General features: G+C 40.4%; 1 protein-coding gene across 6 annotated transcripts in view; it reads right to left on the reverse strand.

The window, feature by feature from the left end:
- ZFYVE16 (zinc finger FYVE-type containing 16) overlaps positions 1-7717 on the reverse strand; it is a 54673-nt gene extending 46956 nt beyond the window's left edge. For 5 of the 6 annotated variants that reach the window (XR_011246423.1, XM_069540608.1, XM_069540607.1 and 2 more), the window contains exon 1: positions 7613-7708. The gene's annotated coding sequence lies outside the window, so the exon portion shown is untranslated. Of the gene's footprint in view, positions 1-7338 lie in introns of all 6 variants that reach the window. The other variant, XM_060009227.1, reaches the window with a different exon arrangement.
- Between the last annotated feature and the right edge of the window lie 513 nt (positions 7718-8230).

The raw sequence follows: 8230 nt of genomic DNA on the forward strand, positions 1-8230 counted from the left end.
TTTAGAGAACTACAGATTTAAATAATGAGATACCACTTCATATCTATTACAATGGTTGAAATCCAAAAAACTGACAATACCAAATGCCCCAAGGATGCCAAACAGCAGGAACTCTCATTTATTGCTGATAGGAATGCAACATGGTACAGCCACTTTGGAAAACACCTTGGCAGTCTCTCACAAAACTAAACATAGTCTTACCATATGAACCAGCAATCATAATACTGGGTATTTACCCAACTGATTTAAAGATTTATGTCCACATAAGAACTGAGATGTGAATGTTTATAGCAGCTTTATTCATAACTGCCAAAATGTGGAAGCATCCAAGATGTCCTTCAGTAAGTGAACGGCTAAATAAACTCTGGTACATCCATGCAATGGAACATTATTCAGTGATATAAAGAAATGTACCATCAAGCCACAAAAAGATGGATGAATCTTAAATGGGTATTGCTAAGTGAAAGAAAGCAGTCTAAAAAATCTCTATACTATACAATTCTAATTTTATGACATTCTGGAATGGGTAAAACTAGAGTGACAGTACACACATCAGTGATTGCCAGTGCTCTGGAGTAGGGGAGGACTGAACAGCTAAAGCAAAGTGGATCTTTTAGGGTGGTGAAACTATTCTGTATAATACTATAATGGTGAATACAAGACATTAAGCATTTGTCAGTACCCATACAACTTCATAACACAAAGAATAACCTCAATGTATGCAAATTTTAAAAAATGTTTAGAAGGTTGGGGGACTCAGATGGAATGCAGAATGTGAAAAAAAAGTCTAAATGCATTACAAATGTATAAAACAACCATGCTGAAGGAGGTAGAGAAATAAAGTTCTACCTTTGGAAATAAGTGGAGTCTAAAGGCAACACAAGCATTGTACTCTAGTTGATAAAGTTGTTTCTCCTGGGGGTATGGGTTAATTCTGAAACCATCATACACATATGCTGGAAATGAAATTAAATAAATGGATGGCTGATGGTGGGAGTGAGGTTTCCACTTTTGGAGGGGAAGGTTACATATAAGCAAGGGGAGGAAGCTAGAATGATCCATGTGGTAATGAATTTGAGTTGGAGACATCAGTATAAATTCATGTTTAGCTTAATATGGACACAGATGGTTACACATTTGTAATAATTTTTTGTTTGAAATATTTATAGATATTAGCATAAACCATATCTCTTGCTCCATCAGCTGAAAGGGCCTAAAAGCAAGACGTCTTAGTGGCAATAAGCACACTAGTACCCAGATCTTGGTTTCTCCAACAAAAGGAACCAAGGCTCCTTGGAGAAATCGCTGATTGTTAAGACTGGGACAGGAAATATACAAGATGAGCATGGAGTATCTTATAATGCTGGAAAGTAAGGAAATGCATGTGCACATACATGCACACACATAATGAAGGAGGTATGTCAGAATTTGCCTCCCATTCAGTCTTTCTCAGGAAACTACTAGAAGATGTACTTTGCCAACATGAAGGCGACACCAAGAAAGAAAAAAGACCTGACATCGTGGAAACAGGTTATCCCACAGAGGGCAGAGAAAAATGAAATTCACAGATGAGCATAAAAGGACACTTCAGGAAGATAGCTGTACAACAGGCCTAGAGAGCAACCCATCAAGATGGAGGCAGGGTGACAGACAATTACAGGAAAGATATTGCAAAATAAACGAACAGATTATCTGATGTGTGTGAATCTACCAACAGGAGATTTACACATCTTGCCTGAAAGGTTGTTAATACATTAAATAAAAGATACGAAAAGATATATTAAAAAACCAAGATGATTATTAACTCTAGGAAAAACACAGAATTATATAAGAAAGGAAGTATCATCACAATATACTACCTGGCTCAGCTGTACACAATATTTACATAAATGATGCAAACACTAAATAATAATTTAACTAAAAATTAACATATAACTAATTTGCAAATATAAAGGAGGGGAGAAGTGCAGTATTTAAACGTGGAGGCTGGTGTAACGAACATAAATTCCCGGGCTTCCCTGGTGCTGCAGTGGTTGAGAGTCCGCCTGCCGATGCAGGGGACACGGGTTCGTGCCCTGTTCCGGGAAGATCCTACATGCCGCGGAGCGGCTGGGCCCGTGAGCCACGGCCGCTAAGCCTGCGCGTCCGGAGCCTGTACTCCGGAACGGGAGAGGCCGCAACGGTGAGAGGCCCGCGTACCGCAAAACAAAAACAAAAACAAAAACATAAATTTCCATCTTCTATAATAGGAAGTTGGTAAATCACGTCTAAAACTATGGTAGGATGGGGGTAGGGAGGAGAAATAGTTGTATATGAGAGCAGGTTATTTAAAAACCTAGAGGTGAAAGAGTTAAATAGTCGCTGACTGTGGGGCAGCCTTTCTCAGTAAGGGTTCTGTGAGAGAATTAAGCCTTGATGCCCCTAAGGCATCCACTTTACGTAATGAATTAACATCTCTCCTGTGCATCTGAAGTGTTACTGCAGCTGACCCTTGAACAATGGGGTTTGGGTGCTGACACTTCTCGAAGTCCTATATAACTTACAGTCAGCCCTCTGTATCCACAGTTCCTCAGTAAGTGAGATTCCTGTCTGTATCCATGGATTCAACCAAGCAGGATGGTGTAGTACTGTAGTATTTATTTACTACTGGAAAAAATCCGCGTATAAGTGGGCCTGCACTTCAAACTCGTGTTGTACAAGGGTCTACTGTAGTTATAAATCACCCTTGGGAGAACTGAGAAAATAGTTACTCATGTTATTTTCTGTGTTTGTGATTCCAAAGAGGAACAATTAGAAAAGCTGCTTCTGTAGAGTGGGATTCAGGGAGAGAAGGATGAGGGCAGAGGGCTATTGTTTTTCACTGTAAGTCTTGTAGGATTATTTGACTCTTTAAATTATGTACAGGTATCCCTTTGATAAACATAAATATTACCTTAAAATAAATATAATAGCAAAAAGCAATAAAGGAACTGTGAATACAAAATGTATTTTTAAAAAAATAAAGCACAGAACTCAAAGGTGTAGAAACAGTTCTCATTAGAAAAAGCCCAATAATTTTTCTTAAAAATTATAGAATTTATTACATAATATCTACTTAAAAAGTATTTCTATGTAAATGGCAATGTACTACTAATTATTATGTTCTTTGAGTCACCTAAAAGATACAAAACAAGGTAGGATAATTAAATAATAATATAATCTAACAATTTGTAAAAGGTATGACATTGAAATCTTTTGACATGAAATCTTATTAAACTGCACATACTTCCCATTTCAATCAAGATTTACTTATTGTGCCAGTAATCTACCTTTGTACAGAAGACACAAAAGAAATATAAGATATATTCCCTATTCTAAGGAAGTTTATTTATGTGTGCATATGATAACTTGTTTTAGGTAGTATCTTTACTCACTTGGCCATTTATGTATTCATAATTTTATAAACAAATATTTACAATACTTACTCTGCAAAAATGATTTTTAAAAATCTCTTCATGAGTAAAACCGAATTGGCACCAACATGGAAGATTTGTCAGAAAACAACAAAACCAATAGTAAGGAGACTCCTAAAATGGTTAAGGTGAGAGATGATGAGGGCCTGAACTGAGACAGGGCAGATGGAAAGGAAACAGATATAAAAGCGGCTGTTCCCATAGGGAACAGAACAAGGTGGAGGTGTCTGAGGAGTTTAACTAACATGATGAAGATATAAATTAGAAAATCAATGGTCAGGTAAACCTATTTCTGAGCTGGGGCCCATTCTGTTGTGACTTCTACTCCACACGAACACTTTCTATCTTAGTAGACACCTTCTCTTGTATATCAGGGTAAAGTGCAGGAAATAAAAACTACTCTAGGTATTTTCAACAAGAAGGTGTTTAATGCAGTGAATTGGGTGCTTAAAAAAAATCATTGGAAGCAACTGACATGTCCTTCAGTAGGTAAATGAATAAATAAACTGTGGTACATCCATACAATCGACTATTATTCAGCACTAAAAAGTAATGGCTGGGCTTCTCTGGTGGCGCAGTGGTTGAGGGTCCGCCTGCCGATGCAGGGGACAAGGGTTCGTGCCCTGGTCCCGGGAAGATCCCACATGCTGGGGAGCGGCTGGGCCCGTGAGCCATGGCCGCTGAGCCTGCGCGTCCGGAGCCTGTGCTCCGCAACGGGAGGGGCCACAGCAGTGAGAGGCCCGCGTACCGCAAAAAAAAAAAAAAAAAAAAAAAAAAGCGGCTAAAGAATGGGAACTTTTGGGGAGTGAAAGCAAGGGAGAAAGCTAGGATTACTGACAGGTTGCCATCGCTAGTGACTGGGTAGACAGAGGTAGCACTGACCATAACAGGCAATACAAAGAGGAGCAGGACTGAGGGAAAACACGAGTTCACGTTTGGACTGGTGTTTGAAGTACCTTGAGAACATTCTGGGGGAGATGTCCGATAGGCTGTTGAATATAAGGATCTGGAATGCAGGAGAGAAGTCTGAGATAGATAAAGATTTGGGAATTGGCAGCACATAGCTGTTAATAGATGAAATCACCTAGGAAGAGAATATAGAAGAGGATAGGAGCCTGACATCAGATAACTAAAGGTCACAATTGGTGTTCTTAAAGCCACTCTGAAAAAACTTTGCCCATAGTTCTATGTACTTCCATGAAAAAATATCCAATATATAATGCTAAAAGACAAAAAAATCAAATTGTAAAACTTCATGCATAGTACAAATCCATTTTTACAAATAAGTTGTAAAAAAATTATAGTATTAGCAAAGTCACAAGAAAAAAAAATACAGAGGAGAAAACATCAAACTTTTCACAATGGTGTCTGAGATTATGTAAGCATAACATCTATATTACATGTTCTTATAGCATTTTTTTAACAAAAATATACTACTTCTATAAACAGGAAAAAAGATAATTTTGTTCCTTTCCTTCAAAAAAAAATGATAGCATGTATCCTTATAATGTAAAAAGATAATACAAATCTGTTAGAAAAACACTTGGACACTGGACCATAGATGGGCAAACAATATGAACAGATAACTAGTAAGATTATGAAAAAACATTCAATGTACAACCTGCATTACCAAAGTAACACAAATCAGAATACATACCATTCACTGCCTACTAGATCAGAATATGATCTTTTTAATAATAAAAGTACTCAATGTTGGTAAGTGTTTGATAAAAAGAGCATCTCAGACACGGCTGATAGGAAATAAACTGGTATACTCACTCAGAGGAACAATGTCATAATATGCATCAATCGATTCAAAAAGATTCTTAACATTTGATCTAACGATTCTTATTTTATAAATTCAAGAAAATAATCCAAAACAACTGAAAATATGCAAAGATATTTTGCAAAATCATTAATTGAAACAATCTAAACACCGATATTAGGACACAGAAAATTATGTAGGCATCATAAGTGATGTTTATGTCTATCAAAACTTTTTTTTTTAAGTATATACTCTATGGCCTAGCAATTCCACTTCTAGAGAAACACTAGTACTTAGGCTCAAGAACACATTATAAAGAACTTTCAATGTTGCAATGTTTGTAATAGTGAAAATTGCAAAGAACCTAACAGCTCATCAATACAAGAATGATTAAATCAGCTTTTTAAAACTGTGGTCTGAGGAACCCTAAAGACCCCAAGAGCTTTCGGCGGGTGAGGCCCTTTCTGTTCCAAATACCGATCTGTGCAAGGATGGATTTTCTTAGTATGCTTCAGTTTAAACAAGGTAGCGCACCAGACTGAAGGGCAAAGCAAATATGAGAATCTAGCCATCTCCTATAAAGCCAGACATTAAAGTGACCTACTAAAAATGTAAAACAATGTTATCTTTCTCACTAAATTTTTTTAAAAAATATAGTTACTTTAAACAATATAATTTAATTCAATATATAATGGGTTACTGTTATTTTTAAATGAATAAGTAAAAATTTTTAAATTTTCTGAGTTTTAATTTCTAAAATGGTATATATATACTGCATTAGAAAACAAAAACTCTTCTAGTCCTCGATAATTTTTAAGTGTATAAAGGGCTCCTGAAACCCACTGGATTAAATAAACTGTGATACCATCATATTATGTAATATTATAACTGGGGATGATAATTAAAAGGGAATTTATATTTATCTGTAATGTAACTGTTTAAAAGACACTTTGCTCATGTATCAGTTGTGTAATCAAAAATCATAAAGTCATGTCTGTGAAGCTTTTTAAAAACATGGGGAAATGCTTAAAATATAATTTTAAGCAAGAAAAGCAGGCAATCCAACTGTATATAAAATCTCATTATTTCAATTAAGAAAATGCCACAGGAAAAAAAGACTCAGGTGAAAACTCAAAATTAACTATTGTTGATTACCTTCAAATGTGGAATTAAAGTTGATTATTTTTCCTTATTCTTTATTATATTTAATTTTTTTACACTAAACATGCGGTTTAATATCCAGAGGAGAAAAAAGGGAAGAAATTAGGTGAAAAATTATATATAGTTCTACTAGATCAAACCACTGAACTTGTGCCAATTCAAAAGACAAGCTCAAAATAATAAATTAAGGAACCTAATTCGATCAACAAACTGCCTATTTTATTAAAGGAAAAATATTAAGTTATCAAATGTATGGGCTGGTTTCCACACGAGTCAAACTAACAAGAACTCCCTTAGTCTGGAATATAGTATCATGCAGTCACGGTAGTACAAATAAGTTTATAGTTTAAAAGTTAGATCATCTTTTATCATTTTTCAAAGGTACTAAAGAAAAGGTAGACGAAGGGACACTAGCGCGTCCTTCTGGTCTAAAACGATGAGAAAATGCGTCGGTGCGAGAATGGGCTTTGCTAGAGCACGGGCGGCGGTGACAGATTCCTCTGCGGGGGCAGAGTCATTTCAGCGCAGAGGCTACCACTCACTCCTCGGGAGCGACAGCCCCTCCTGCAGGCTCAGCCCCTTCCCTGGAGGGACAGGCGGCCCTGGGGGCTCTTCTCCCTTCATCCGCTGCAGCCTGGGGGTTGTTCCCCCGGCAGCGCCCAGCACTCCTGGAGGCCCGGGTGGGTGGGACCCGGCAAACAGCGGCCGTGATTGCCATCCTGGCCTGGTCCGGCCCAACAGGCTTTACCGAGGAGCCGCGAGGTTTGAGAGTCCTTATTTCCCAGCCAGCTCAGGGGGGCTCGGAAAAGGAATGGGTCGGGGGCTCAAGGCTCGGCCCCTGGTAGAACAGGAGGGCCAGACCCAGCGCCTAGGGCAGCGCGACCAGCGGTCACCCCGCCCCCTCCCCGAGGGCAGCAGGGGTGAGGAGAGGCCAAGACGCCTGTTCCAGGGGGCTCTTACCTCCCCACACCCCTGCGGAGCTCTGTGAGGCTTGACGAGACGCCGCGTTAAGGAGTGAAGAGCGACCCCGGCCGGGAATCCAGGGTGTGCGCGATGTCGGCTCCAGGTTTGTTGCCCCCCTACCCCCCCGACCTAGGGAGAGCAGACAGCGCAGGCGCAGAGAAGGCTTTCTGTGCCTCACACGCCCCCTCCTTCTGCGTCCGCGGCCTCCCTGCTCACGAGGCGCCTGCGCGCTGCCATGCCGGTTCTAAGCCCAGGGCGCCGCGCTTCTTACCGGAAAGGCCTGAGGAGGTTATGGGGTGACTGGGGTGACTGGGGCTCCTGAAGATCGGCCGTAGGTCGGGACTCGGTTTCCCACTAGAAGCCTTGGAGCCGGGATCGGGAGACGACTGCGTCCGTGTCCGGCTTCCTCTGCCCTTCGCTGACCTAGACGCAGCTTCCCCCGCCCCCAGCCTCCTGCGTCCTGCGGCCTGTACTGGACACACCCGCCTGCTGGGCAGCCAACGCGGCCTGCTCCCCCCAGCGCTGCTGTCTTCCTGGAAAAAAACCTCACTTTTTTTGCTTCGGGCTGGTTTTGCAACCACGCGCAGCCCCCTTCCCCCTCACACCCTGGCAGCAACCAAAATGCTCCTACCCCGCTGCCAAGCCTTAAGCCCTCCAGACGACTGGCCATTCCCAAGGGCTCTGCCTTTGCCTCTCCTTGCTTTAGTTCTGCTTTTCTGACAGTGGCCGCGAGAACAGCTGCCTCCCCGGTCTGAAAACAAAAGCTAACTCATCCGGAAAGTAAATGGCAATCATGTGATGTATATTTGTGCTTGTTTGAGCTTTACTGTGTTCACCACAAGTTTCCTATAAACTTAAATAAGGGAAGAAAAGACATCTGTGTGAGGTC

The sequence above is a fragment of the Delphinus delphis genome, chromosome 3 (genome assembly GCF_949987515.2).
Source record: "Delphinus delphis chromosome 3, mDelDel1.2, whole genome shotgun sequence".
NCBI classification, from domain to species: domain Eukaryota; kingdom Metazoa; phylum Chordata; class Mammalia; order Artiodactyla; family Delphinidae; genus Delphinus; species Delphinus delphis.